General features: G+C 48.7%; 1 long non-coding RNA gene across 7 annotated transcripts in view; it reads right to left on the bottom strand.

The window, feature by feature from the left end:
* Positions 1-7047: 7047 nt before the first annotated feature.
* LOC131087305 (uncharacterized) overlaps positions 7048-14403 on the bottom strand; it is a 40678-nt gene continuing 33322 nt past the window's right edge. For 4 of the 7 annotated variants that reach the window (XR_009114882.1, XR_009114880.1, XR_009114879.1 and 1 more), the window contains 4 exons: positions 13938-14135; positions 9503-9622; positions 7519-7754; positions 7048-7143 (listed from right to left, as the gene is read on the bottom strand). This is a non-coding gene — a long non-coding RNA (uncharacterized LOC131087305). Of the gene's footprint in view, positions 7144-7518; positions 7755-9502; positions 9623-13937; positions 14150-14403 lie in introns of all 7 variants that reach the window. The other 3 variants (XR_009114881.1, XR_009114885.1, XR_009114883.1) reach the window with 2 other exon arrangements.

Genomic DNA, 14403 nt, shown 5'->3' with positions numbered 1-14403 from the left:
ATGCTGCCGAAACGCAGCAGTGAGAGCAGGTCAGCCCTTCCAGGGCCAGCAGGGACGGCTGCCTGGGCTGTCCAGCAGCAGGGCAGGGCACAGGCTGGGCATCCCCTCCCGGCTGGGCAGCTCCGTCCCCAGGGCTGGCCCAGGGACAGGACCCACGCCCGGCACGCAGCTCGGCCGAGCACACAGCCAGCGGGAAGAGCACTCCTGGCAGCAGAGACAAAGCCAGAAAGGGACAAGTGACAGAAACGGGCCTTCAGGTTAGCACTTGTGTCCATATCACCGCTGAGAGTGAGTTCATAGGCCCTCAGACAATCCGTTCTTGAGATCCTCAGTGTACGCTGGCTTTCCCCGTGCACACACCAGCCCTGTGTGAGCGCCCCTTGTGCAGCTGCTGGCAGATTTGGGAGGCTCTGAACCTATGACCAAAATAGGTGGGTCTGGTTTCCCTAGTCATCGTGTTCAGTGTTACACATGCCATGATGATGAAGCACTGTAAATCATGAGTCTGCTTGCATACACTGATAAACCAGTCATGCAGAAGGTTCCTTGGAGTAGGAATTCAGCACAAGGCATTTCACATCTGTCAGAAATAATTCAAGGGTGTGGAATGACTAATTGGGAACTGCATGAATAATCAAGACTTCATTTTCAGCAAGACAAAGCCATGAACTTTTGTCTGGCACATCAGTAGGGAATATGTTCCCTTCATTAAGGCCCATGTTCTGGGGACTGATGCTAGCAAAAATACCAGAAGGAGGGATTTTTGTGATGATCACAGTCCACTTTTAAAGTGCAGGTCATAAGTCTAGCTAAAGGACAGAGCTATCAGAGAAGCAGATGATGCTATGTAAACCTTAAAAAGAAAGGATTAAACTGAAAATAAAGAAATAAAATTTGAAAGTAGAATTAAAAAAAACTGGCAAATGAAATCAGCCTAAGCCAAGGTTTTTAATATTAAGCAAGGACTCAGATCTTTCCCTTGGCCAAGTCTAGAAACCAGCCACTGGTCTGCCAACCACTACTGTGGAGAATAGGAGCTGGGACTCCTTTTTTCCCCTCCAGACTGCAGAACAAGCAACAATAAGAGTTGTGCTGGTCTGAGGTTTTGATTTGCTGTGCTGTGTAAGAACATCCCTGAGAAAGGGGGAGATGGGACCATTTTCCATCTGGCCTGTGCCAGGTTCAGAGTGCAGGCACCCTCCAGGGTGAGGGGCTTGTCGACCAGAGCTCCCCCCAGGCACTGCATCCCTGGGGACTGGAGACCTGGCAAATGTGAGAGACGGCAGGCAAAGCTTTAAAAGCTGAGCACAGGCTGGGAGAAAGCTGGTGAACTCTGGTCACAGCTTATAGAACAGACAAAAGCACGTCAAACAACGGACACTGCTGGATTTCTATGTGTACTGAGGTCCAAAGATTCTCACTACAGATAAGTATTTCCAGTACATTTTTTCTTTATACAAATGGTAAAATACGTCCCAAAAGTACTGGTTAGGTGACAGGATCTGTTCTTTCAAGGACAGGGCTGGGGCTAAACCCATCATGACCACAACTTGCCAGCACTTCAAATAACCTGATCCCATGTGAATAACAGGGCGAGTGGGAGCTCTGAGAGCTGAGTCCATGAACAAAGCATGTCTTGGAGCGGGGTGAGGAATGCAGAGGCGTGTGCTGCAAGGTGTGGCAGCTATGTGTGAGCTGTTAATGACCATGCTGAAGAAATCCTGGTGATGCAGAGGTGAAGGAGTCCAAGAACTGGAGGAGTCCAGAACCCATGCTGTAGGATCAGCTGAAGGATGGATCTGCATCCATAGCAGCTGCTGCAGGTTCCTGGCATGGAACTGCTGTTCAGCAGCAACACTTCTGAATCTCACACTAGCAGCAGGTTTGGGCCTGCACTAGTATTATCTTAATTTTCAAAGACTTTATCATGCTTTTCAGAGCCTTCTTCTCTTTAATTTGAGACTTCACTAGATAGGGCACTCCATGGCTACTACCACTGTTCTCTGAACCAGCCTCTCTGAAGGTGACCTCCTCCCCTTAAAGTGAGAAAAGGCAGTAAAAATAGAGTTTAATGGGTGGGAACTCTGGATGGAGCATGGATAAACCCAAGAAGTCTAACAGATGAAAAGTGGCTAAACCACTGACGAGCATTTGCAGAGCTGAAATGCAAAAAGCTTAAGATCTGGAACTTGCAAAGCACGGAGTGCGTCTAGTTGTGAGTCAAAACTGTGGCAGGATCTGACCCTGCCTGCTGAGCCCTGCAACTGAGGCTCTCTTTCTCCTTGTTAGGGGCTTCAGCTTCAGCAGGGGGACCTGCACCATCCTGACATGAACACTGCTCTGCCTGCCCACACTGCAAAGAGTGGCTCTGAATTATGGCTGGGCAACATTCACCAAAATGGATTCCCCAGAAAGTTTGGTGCCATTCACCTTATTTGCTCCAAGGGTTTTCTCAACCCCCTGGAGGTCCCACGCCACTGGGGAGGGCTCTAACACTCCTGGAACAAGGTACACCTTGCTGGGGAAGTGACCTGTGGCCGTAAGTGATCTTTCCTAACAGCTGGCAGTTGCCCCACCCAGGCTTCACCTGCATCTCCTTCAGCCACAGGAAGGATGGGGATCAGGCTGCTGGGTGAACAGCACGCTCCTGGCCCTGTGTCCAACCAGCACTAATGACCAGGCATGCCACCAACAGACCTTCCCAGGAATTCCAGGCAGGAGACGTGCCATGTCCATCTCATCTTGATTTTTGATATTTTTCCACCCTAAATTGATTTGACATATTTTTCTACTTGGCTAGGTGATTGTTGGTTGGCTTTTAAAGTTCTTCTGTATGGCAACTGAAGATGTTTACCATCAGGCAGGAGTTTTGTTTCCCCAAGAGCAGCAGCCTCAGCTACTGGAAGCAGGCAGCTTCAGTGGCTGTACCGGGCACCTACTGACCTCAGGCCTTATTCTTTCACCTGTCTTGTCACTGACCTGTGTCTGCTGGTGCTGAGGGATTGAATATATGATGCCAACAGCCCTCCCCTCTGGGGAGATGTAAAGGAAACACCCAATGTTGATTTCTAGTTGTCTCTCTTCACATTTTGTACTGGAAATTCACTGATAGGCATTCAAGCACGGAATGCAGCGATTGTTTGGAAGGTGGCCAGACAACCCTGGCATTCTGGGAGCAAGTTATCTTTCTGCAGTTTGTCTAGCAGAGAGGCACTGTGGTTCAATTAAATTTTTCTGCCTATAGCCTGAGGTGATGCTGGTTGCTTCAAGTCATAAGCAGCAAAATCTCAGGGCTGTGAAACCTTCCAAGACAGCAGTGGCACCTGTGTTAATACAGAAAGACACAGAGTTTGCTTCTGACCCATTTCCATGTCATAGGGCATTATAATTCTGTGCTGTTAGGTTGTGCTGAATCTAGCCATGGTTAACAGTGGGCTGAGGCAGCTGGGTGCTCACTGGTGGGGCAGGGGCAGCTTGGGGCCCACCAGCAGGCTGGCCTCATCTCAGCTGTCACTGTGAACTCTTCAACCCCTGTGCTGAAGGGCTGAACACATTCAACAGCTTCACATTTGTCTTCTCTCTCACAGACTTTCTCTTCCAAAAATTCTGACTGCTAAGGGCACAGCCAAGCTGGAGGCCCACTGGCCCCCGGGATGCCCAGGTGGGGAGGGGGCTCTCTCCATTGCCAGGGAACTCCAGGCTGGGAGCAGGTGCCCTCTGTCCCCGGGGAGCCCCAGCCAGCTGTGCAGGGCAGTGCTGGCACAGGTGGGATCAGCTGCTGCACTCAGCAGGCACCGAGCATGTTTGCCCAAGGATTAACCAAGGTAAGCCTCTGGGCTTGTCCACCCCCATTTAGGGGGCCCAGTCCCTTTACCTTTCTCTGTGCACAGGGCGCTTCAGGGCTGGTAGTCAAGGCCCTGGTCCCCTCAGGAGGGCTCCTCGGGCTGGCAGGACGTGCTGAGCCCCATGCCCTGCTGCTTTGGGCAGGCACGGCTGTGGCGTCTGCTGTCTGCTCAGCTTTACTTTGAGGTATTCAAACTTAGCAGAGTGGCTTTTTTTAGATCCAAATGCATAGATCAGGTGGTCACCTGTGTCAATATGTTTATTCACAGATCCTAGCTGCTCTCAGAACCAGCCTTCTCTAAACATAACTAGGCTATTTAAGTAGTTGCTCACAATTACCTCTTGGTTCACACAAAACACCATGAATTCCCTCACTGAGCAAAATCTCCAGGTGCCACCAGGGTGAACAGCAACAAGGATTTTGCTGTTGAGTGCCTCAAAGATACTACTGTCAATGGATGTTCACTCCTGAAGAGCTGCCCACTGTCTACTCTGCCATTATGTCAGTTTTCAGCCCAGCAGCTTTACCGGGCACTTTGACAGCTCTTCCCTCCTGTCAGCCTCCCTCATCCTGGCTCACACTAATTAGGCTGGAGGTATATGCAGCAAAGCCTGATTTGGGGCTGGATGTGAATAGAAGCTTTTCAGCTTTTCTCCTTTTGCCTGCCCTAAATTATTGATTTCTGGGATTGCAGCAAGGCCATCACTCTGTGCGTGTGTCTGTGTGAGAGTGGGCGAGCAGAGCCCCACACCTGGCCCCAGCAGGCACTGAACTATCAGGTCATCTGGAACATGAGTCTCATTTTCAGCACTGCACAATTTTCTCCACACTGATGTTATCTTTGCCATCAGCTACTGGCATGCAGCAGCTCACATATGCCATTAGCAGGTGGCAGAAGACATAAATGGAATTTTCTCTCAGAACATTTCTTCCATTCTTCCTCCCAGACTGATGAAGTGCAAGTTCAAGCTAAAGGCATGCAGTGACTACAGCCCATTCCCAAACAGGGCCATGGAGAGTTAAAAGCAGGCTCCAGGAGAAACTCTCACATCTTTCAGTCTCTCTGCCATGTTAGCTCTCAGCACACTGCCCTTGGAGCATGGGGAGTGCAGCTGTGTGTGCCTGCACTCTTTTCACCCTGGTGGCCAAGGCACTTGCCCATGGTCTCAGCAATTGCTGGCAGCCTGGCTCTGCTCTGGGCCCTGGAGATGAACACAGAAATTTAAGGATCAGGCAAACAAATCGCCAGAAAAGGCATGAATTCAGGGACACAGCATGTGCACACTGTGTGGCCTCCAAAAGGAGGAGGCAGAAGCATGAGGAGCTCCAGATCATCCCACAGTTATGCTGCTGTGAGCTCAGGCTGACCTGCCTTCCAGCAGAGCCACACTCAGAGGCAGCTGGGAGCTGCTGCTGGAACCGTGTGCCCGAGTGCACTCCCGACTCACCATTCACTTTTGCATCTGCATGTCTTACAGAAGATATAAATGGCTTTTTGAAAAACCTTATCCAGGGTTCTTCTTTTATTTTTAATATGATTTTTTTTGTCTCCCTCAACTGCAGCAAATCCTGCTCAAAGTTGCTCCTGAACTTGATGGAAAAGAAACATATTAAAGACCATGGCTCAGGACCCCCTTGGTCTCCAGACCTGACATGAGCATTTATTTTTCATCTATTTTGTTTTGTCCCGAAAGGACAATTTCATTCCAGCTTCATGAGCTCATACTGAAAAACAATAGAACATTTCCAAAGTCACATAATTCTGTGGAATTGCAAGTCTAATGCTTTAGGTCCAAAGCTCAGCTTTGGATTTTTTTTCCCCACAAGCAGATACTCGACCAAATGAAAAGTGCTTCAGTGCTACAAGTGCCACATTGATGCTCTTGTCTGTCTGAATGGGGGAGGGGACTGCCATTACCTTTTGTTCATGAAAATCTTTACATTCCAAGGTTATTTAAAATTATTTTCTTCCATACAAACATAGTTTCTATTGCCCAGTGTGCTCTCTCATCATATGTGGGAATGCCATTCCCTGGCTTCAAGAAGCGTTTGGGTTTTTGAATGCTGCTCCTTTCCCACGTGGGGGTGGTCTCTGCCCCCTTCCCCCTGGGCTGCTGGGGGTCAGGGCAGTGCAGAGAACACTGAACTATTGAGGCCAGACTGCTGCGTGCACCTGGGCACAGCTGCCACTGGAGAGGTGCTGGGGAGAGACACTTTGTTCCAACCATAGAAATAATTTCCTTAGAAAAGTATTTTGCCTAAAGCCCACTATAGATTGCAGACCCAGATAACTCACTTGCTTTGTCCAGGATCAGAGCTGAAGCTCTGCAGAGGGGGCATGGCCAGCCCTGGTGTGAGCACTGCTGGCCATACAGGCAAAGGATCTCCTGTGCCCGATGACCCAGGGCAGAAGGAAAGAAAAGGCAGTAAGGAAAACAGGGGTTGTAATAATTCTGTTGTACTGTAGGGAAAAAAAGAACTTGTCATTTGGCTAAGAAAGCAAACTCCACTGGATCCTAAATTTACTACCTATCTCCATGGAACAACTTCTGTCAAGTGCTGTCAATACCTCAGAGTTCTCCCATGCTCCTTTCTTTTAAAGTTCAAAGTCAAAAGGTGACTTTGAGGTGGCTGCAACTATTTGCCCTTTTCTTCCCTGGAAGCAAACAACCAGTAAAATTCCCTGGCATATTTTTCTCCTTTCTGAAGTTTCTTTCCTCCATTGCCCTCCTCCATAAAATCAGACCCCTTTTCACACATGGGTGAACCTAGAAAATTATTTAGAGTGGGAAGCACGTGAACCACTTCAGTGAACATCAGGTAATTGTATGTTAGAGGCCTTTTGAAAGGTCATCTATTTCTGGGTAACTTTTCCAGCTGCTTTCTTTGTGAACTGAAGCTCAGTGGCACCGAGGGAAGAGCAGGGTGGCTTTGCACACATCTCCAGCTCCCTGGCCCTGTGATTCCTTTGATGTTTTCTTCCCAAGATGCCCATCTCCACCTGCTTGTGCCACGTTTGTATCACTCACCTGTCCTGGGAATGGCTGAGGTTTTCAAACACACTGCTCATTAGATTCTACACTTTTCTGAAAAAGTTTGACTTTTCAGTAGCATCAGGATATGCAAAACAAGCTGAAAATCACGAGACACACAAACAGACTCACAGACAGAGCGAGCTCCAGAGTGCTGGTGAACCTCCTGTCCACGCTGCTCCCAGTGCGTTTCTCCTACAACGAGGATTCCAGGGGGGCTCACGCTGCAGCTTCACCTTCTCAGCACCACAAATCTGGGTATTATTCCTAACAAACAAATAAACTTTGCAGTAATAAATAAGAAACTAAAACATTAATTTAAATGAACTGACAAGTGTTACAGCCACAAGATGGTAATACAATCCCAATTTCCATTCTAAACCAGACAAAAACCATCAAGCAACACTAAAGAAACTTTATGTTCTTTAGTAATGCAACTTCAACTACAGAAGTGAATAAATTTGTTTTATACTAACAATGGAAGCACATAGAGGGACTTCTGTAGATAAAATTTATATTTTAGCAGAGATTTAAATTTTCTAACTTGATCTTGTTTTCTGAAAAACAACCCAGAACAAAAAAAGAACAATGACCCTCAGGCTGCACATTCATTAAAGTAAAGGCTTTTTAAAAATTGCAAACCTGGCAATCGAGGCCCTGCTTTGTCCTCCTGGGAATGCAAGCACAGTCAGCTCCCAGTCCCGGATTCCTAACTGCTGCTGCAGACACTGCCCAGGTTCTGCCACATTTGCCTGTGCAGGGTTCTGTTCCTGAGGCTGCATTCCTGGGTTCTGACAGCAGCCACCACACAGCTCCAAACATGGCAGCGCTCAGGCAGACACATGTGCACAGAGGCATGTGCACAGAGGCAGGGATAGCTGAAATTTTAATTAAGGAAAGCGTAAGTGACATATCCATTTGAGAAAGTGATGGTTGTGCAGTGCAAGTGCATCAGTGCCAAGCTCCAGAGCTGCAGCCAGCAGTGCCTCTGCTGCAGGAGAGCAGGAGTCCAGCTCTGCCCCGTGCCTTATAATTCTTTTTACTAGTTATTGCAGTTACTGTTTGGAATGCGCTTCACTGTGGAGGCATAAAGCCCCACGGACATTTACATGAAAGAAATATTGATGGGACTCTGTAAAAGAGACCAAAAGGCATTTTGTGGTTTTTTTAGGTTTGCCCAAGTCCTGTATATTTGTATTTCTTGATACTACGGCAGAGTATAGGAGATATTGGCAGCTGTGCCTTGGCACCAGCACTGGCCCTGGCAGTCTGTGCCAAGGTCAGGGCCAGCAGCCCCAGAGTGGCCTCACTGACCCTGCACTGACCTGCACTCCCACCGCCACACAACATTAATTCTGACTTATCCATGAAAATGAACAATTTTCCAATGGCACAATGGACTCAAATTAGTGATCTTGGCAGGCTCCAGCCAGGTGAAAGCTGACCCTGTTACAGTGCTGTGAGCACAAAGGAATGCCTCAACCGTTCTTCTGATGTGGAACGGGACCATAAAGCAGCTCTGACCCCTGGCACTGCCAGAAAATCCTACACTTGCGTGTCTTAAACCACTCTAGGCTGAGCTTGTTGTAAGTCTCTGATCTCTGCATGTTACTCATTCCAATGCACACTCTAGGGCTAACCACAGTAGAGAGAAAAACAGCTGAGGACACAAAACACCAGAATAATTTTAAGCATTCACTATTAAAATACTGTATAAATTAAAAATGCTGTCAGCATTTACACTAAAATCAAAAGCATCCCTAGTTTTAGGCTTTGTTTTACATTTCATGCTGAGTTCAACAATAAATATTCAATCACAAGAACTTAGTTTGAAAGTTCAGCAATTTCTAAGACCGCCCAAAGCGAGTTTGAAGCGGGCCTTTCCCAGCAGCCAGAGCTCAGGGGGCTGTGTGGGACTGGCAGTGTCACCCACAGCCTGCCTGTGGCAGGGGGCTCCGGGAGCATGGATCCCCGCGGGAGCCAAGGCCAAGGTTTGCTGTGCCGGCTGCCGTGGCTCTGGCAGAGCCTCCCTGCCAGCCATGCCCAGGAACACTCACCCCGAGCTCCATGTGAGCACCCAGAGGCGCTGGACTCTGCCTGCTCAGGGACGGCTGCTCTGCTGCCCGGCACCCAGAGCCCCTGCGCGGAGGCTGCACTGCCCAGACACTGTGGGTGGCAGAGGCGGCTGAGCTCAGCACCTCATCACCAGTTCTGCCTGTTCATTAGTGTTAATTAGTGCTCCCCAGCCCCAGGAAGCAGCAGCGCTTCACTGCCAGGGGAGCCACCCAGAGGATGCACCCCTGTGGGTGGGACATGGGGAACGTGGGCCATGGCAGGTGGGCACTGCCAGGGGTGGGACTGGGCACGTGGGATGTGGGCAGCACGGCAGGTGAACCACGGGCATGTGCCCAGTGCTGCCTCAGTAATTGCACAGACTTCAGGACCAGAATTTCTCATCCAGAATGCCAAAGAGCAAATCTCCACACTTTCCTGCAGTATTTAAATCTTTTCTTTATTTATCAGGGCAATATCGTTCAGAAATCAAAAGCTCAGGTCCTTCCTCCCCCAGTGCAGAGCTCATGTGACACAGCAACAGCCAGCCCAGTGACGCCCCTGCAGCACTCACCCCTCACCATGGCCGGGCTCCCAGGGCTGCTGCAGCAGGCTCCAGGGGCTGGAGAGCGAGGCTGTGGGAAGTGCTGTCACTCAGAAGGGAGTGTACCTGTCCTTTACGTTTGCTGATCCCCTGAAATGAGAGATGAAATGAAACTCATTAAACTATTCGAAGCAAGGACTAAAAAAAAATTACTGCAATGAGGAATGCATTTAAAAGAAATGATACAGGTATTATCAGCTAAAGAGGCTGCTGTCTCTTCCAGAACATGCTGCTGCTGACAAGACCTTAACATGTCAGCTGGTATCACCACTAACACCTGAGACAGCAAACAAGAGCTAATCCTTACACCCTTCTTGTGCTAATGACTGCAGGCGATAACTGGTGTCCCTGGCAAGTGTCCCATTTAATTCAATTAACTCCAGCCAAGCCCTGCTGACTGCACTGGCAGGGTCAGAGAAGGCCAGAAGCCAGATCTGGAGTCAGATGGTAAAACCAAGGCAGTCTCCACCATCCCTCTGTGGCCCAGTCCCCAGCAGCCAAGCCCAGGGCTAACAACCAACCTGGCATCCACAGCAGCTTCTCCAAGGGAGTGTGGAAAAGCATCATTTTTTCCTGAAAACGCTCAACCTTTTTTTTCCCTGAGAAAATGCAGGCAACTAATTTTGCTTATTTATTCTGAAATGCTGGGTTATGTGTTGGTTTAAGCAGCAGTTTCACAGTGTTCCCACCCCCTTCCATGGGTCCAAGCCAGTGGGAAGATCATGTTTCTCCTAACACAAGGCAGATGTCTGCCAGCTGATCTGGGGGCACACAGAGCTGCTAGCCCCTCCAGGGAACCCTGACACTTGCAGAGATTGAGGTGTCTGAGGTATGAACTGAAACATTCTGATAAACATGAAAAATAAACTAACCATGAAAAATTAGGCTGCAGGAACAACTGGTATATCCCCTCAGTTGATACAATTTCCAGGTCTGTTTGATGATAGTAAAAAAAATACTTTCCAAATATTTTCTTTTCCCTTTGAACATTCTTCTGCTGTGAGCTTCAACAGGCAGTGATGTATCTGCCAACTCATATTTTTCAGTTTAGAAGTTTTGAAATAGAAAGAGATATGCAGAGAAGTCTCCTTGGTGGCACATTTGAAGTGTAAGTCTGGGATAGCAGGTAAAATCCTGAGATGCCTTTACACTGTCAACATAAATAGAAAGTGTATTTAAAGACTGGAGATTATCCATTCCTTGACAGGGCTGTCATACCTACTGTGTTGTCAGGTCTTAGTAACAGTTTTATTTGAAGGTCAGTCCAGCACAAATAACACCCAGAAAAGCTCTTCTGCTGGAAAACAAAGCATTCAAACCTTCAAAAGGAGCTATAAGGACCTATATGTGACCATCAGCTTGGACATGTCTCTCAAGCAGCATGAGCCAGTGGAGATTTCTGAAGCCTCACTGAGCTTCTTTGTGGACAACTTCGTTATGGCGTTCCAGTCATCCTCCAGCCTTTGTGTACCCTCCAGGATGGCTGAGAGCACAACAGGGAAGCCCAAACAGTTAAAATGTCACTGTGTTGCACCTGCAAATCCACTGGAGAACAACAATTCTCTGCAAATCAAGCTCAGCTGCTCTTCAGCAACTGGCTTCCAACTCAGAAAGCTGTGCTGTGGGTCCACTCATTAACATTAAATACATGTTTAAATAAACTTCTACATCCTATGGACATTTTTCCCATGCCGTGGCTCCATTGGATAAAAGTGCTGAGCTCCTGGTATAGATCTTGGCACTCATCTCCCATTTATCCCCTTCTATGTGCTTGGTATTTTCCAGAAAAGAACCAACCTCCTCACTGTGCTGCAAACCCAGCTGTGCCCAGGTATTTCCAGACAGCCCAGGCTATTCCATCAGGCACCACTTTTACACCAGCACAAGATCCATGAGGAATAACATGGGGAGACCAGAGCTGTGCAGAAATACTTGCAAGCAGAAGAATGCCACAAAGTGCAGCCACAGCTGGAACTCCCACCCCTGCCAGTGCCGAGGAATGCTGGGCAGGCTGAGCTCAGTGGTGCTGCAGCCCAGAGCAGGGTGCATGGAGCACAGCACACGTGTCCAGGAGAGCACTCAGACCAGGCCAGCACAGCGGGACAGAGCTGCCATCCTTCCTGGTGTGTCCCAGAGAGCCACAGGTGGCCACTGCCTAGAGAACACTCCAGTCCTTCCTTGCTGCTTACAGGTACAGGGTGCATGCCTATGGCATCCTGCAATTAGCAGCCTTCCCCCTTCAGACCCCCAGCAGGACTGTGCTGAGCCTTATCATTTGCCAGGTGGGGTGTCAGCCAAGGGGAAATTGTGCCTCATGAGGGCTGGTGCCCACGTGAGCCGTGTGTGTGGCAGCAGTGGGACAGCAATAAAAAAATTGCATAAAAACCCCAGGGCCTTTCAAAGCATTTCCAAATGCTGCCCCAATTTCCCTGCTGTGTGTCAGGTTCTAGGAAGCAGCCACCCACACAAAGCAACTGTGGAGCCACATCTAAGACTGCCTCACCTGTGCTACGGAAAGAGCTGACAATGGCATTAGCATGAAACTAAAATTAGAGGCTAATTGGGTTCTGCAGTTACTGAAATTGATGACAGCTCAGTAATTAACATCCCTGGGTTTTCTTGACTAAAATAAACCTAAAATCTGCTCCCATTCATGCTTCTCCCTGCTCCACGAGCAAGCGCTGTGTGCGCCTGGCCCGCCCTGCACACAGGGGAGTTCTGCCACCTCTGCCAGGGCTTGTGGGGTTCCCAGCAGTTACTGGGGCAGGCATAGCCCTAGGAAGGGACTGTGTATCTGCAAATCAGTGTCATTTCACAAAAATGGGATGTGATATTCACTGCTAGGGTGTGGGAACCATCACCAGTGCAGAACAGACACAACGCCATTCAGCAGAAACGGGAGAGGCCATGGCGCCGTGTCACCGCACCTTCGTGCAGGTACGTGTGACAGTGAGGCCAGACCAGTGCTGCTGCTGCTGCTCCAACAAAAACAGGGAGATACCAACATTAAAAAGTGAGGGACTAAAAGCATCTGCTTAGGGTGTCAGTGGGACACAGGCCCAAGCCTCTATCAGTACTCCTTGAACGTGAATCAGAACATCTTCTGTTAAGGTGGGCAATAACACCTACTGAAAGGCATATGAACATTTCACTGGACCTCCCTGGGGTGCATCACACATTTGGAGCACAGAAAAACACACCCTATTTAACTGTACAAGTTATTTTCAAGTTGAATGGGTTGTTGTCCAAAATCCATAATGAGAGACCAAATACACTGCCATTACAGCTGCAAGCTCTGCCTTAGAGAATGTGCTGAAGACTTGCTGTGCAGGATATGGCCATGTGCAGCCTCTTTCAGGCTTTCTGTGTATGTGTGCTGTGTGTGCCCATCTGGCTGTGCTGTGCTCACCTGCCCTGTGCTCATCTGCAATTTGTGCAAGAGTTCTATGGTCTCATTTCTAGTTCATTGTTCTGTACAATATTTGGAGTCTCTGATACATAAAAACATCTTACAGTGGTACATTCGGAAAAGCCACGGCATGCTTCTGCCTCCACTCACAGCTGAAGGCTCTGACTGCTGACAGAGCTGTGCTTCCAAAGCCAGCCCACCTTCTGTCCCTTCCTTCAGCACCTGGCTTGATTTTGCTGTGGCCAGCAATTTCACTCTCTGGTCGAGATGTTGCCTGTGGCAACTCAAGGGAAGCTCCCGGTTCTGCTGCGGCCCATGAGGCAAGGAAGGAGCATGGTATGAGGCCTGTTCCCCACGTCAGCTGTGATGAACACTGGGACAGGGCTGGCCCCCCTGCTCCTGCTCTCAGAGGTAACTCACTGCCATCACCACACAGCTCCCTTCTCCCACACTTGCTGCAGGCACGAAATGTTCCAGGCTCCCACAGCCATGCCTGGGGCATGCCAAGTCCATATGCTGCTGTCCCTTTCACACACATTTCCAAAGGGCAAAAAAATTCACTCCTTGGAGATCCCCTTCTCTGTGCACTGTTCATCAAGCAGAAAGAACAAACCTGGCCAAGATGGCCACAAAAACATGTCATTGTTTAGAAAGGCTTCACTTGACACCCAAAGATATCAAGTATATTATTTTGGGGTAAAGTAGTACAATCAGTCCTATTTCCAGTGCAATGTGCCTAACTTTTTCTTAAGTAAATTGCTTTAGTACTCATTTGGTTTACAACTCTTGGTGTGCCAGGAAGAAAAATGTCTGCATGTGTATTATATATATTATACTACAGACATCCATTCCTTCCACCATTTATATCAGTATTTCCGACTATGATCAGAGCACTCTTGGCTTTGTTCCAAAACTCATCCCCACAGATTATGAGCAAATGAGTTTCTGCATTAAAGTCCACAGCTCCCGCTGTCCCAGGCTGTCCCTGGCAGTTACCTGTTGGAGATGTCTGCACTGTGCTGGCTCTGAGGGCACCACGATGTTCTGCTGTCTCTCCGTGGGGAGAGGGGCACAGGGGCTGCAGTCCCTCTCTGTGGCTCGGGGTCCCTTGTTCTCCATGCCCCACTCTGCAGATGCCATCGGGCTCTGTCCCAGGAGCATCATCACAGGAACTGAGGCTTCAGTTACAGCTGGCTGCAAAACACAGACTGTGAACAGCATGGATTTTAAGTGCCAGATCTTTTCTTGACTGATGCTCACAGCTGATGGTGAGTTCATATTTCAAGGTAACATCACATTCATCAGTGTCACAAACAATCGCTGCCTTAAGAATCAACAAAATCCTTCTCTCCACTAAGTCTCACCTGAGGAATCCCCACATGCAAGGAATGTGTCTGACAGCTCTCTGGGATGCCAAGGCATAAGCAGCATAAAGACCCATGTGCTGGGTGAAAGCTCAGGC

The sequence above is a fragment of the Melospiza georgiana genome, chromosome 10 (assembly GCF_028018845.1).
Source record: "Melospiza georgiana isolate bMelGeo1 chromosome 10, bMelGeo1.pri, whole genome shotgun sequence".
Lineage (NCBI taxonomy): Eukaryota > Metazoa > Chordata > Aves > Passeriformes > Passerellidae > Melospiza > Melospiza georgiana.
This window is presented reverse-complemented; position numbering and strand designations above follow the sequence as displayed.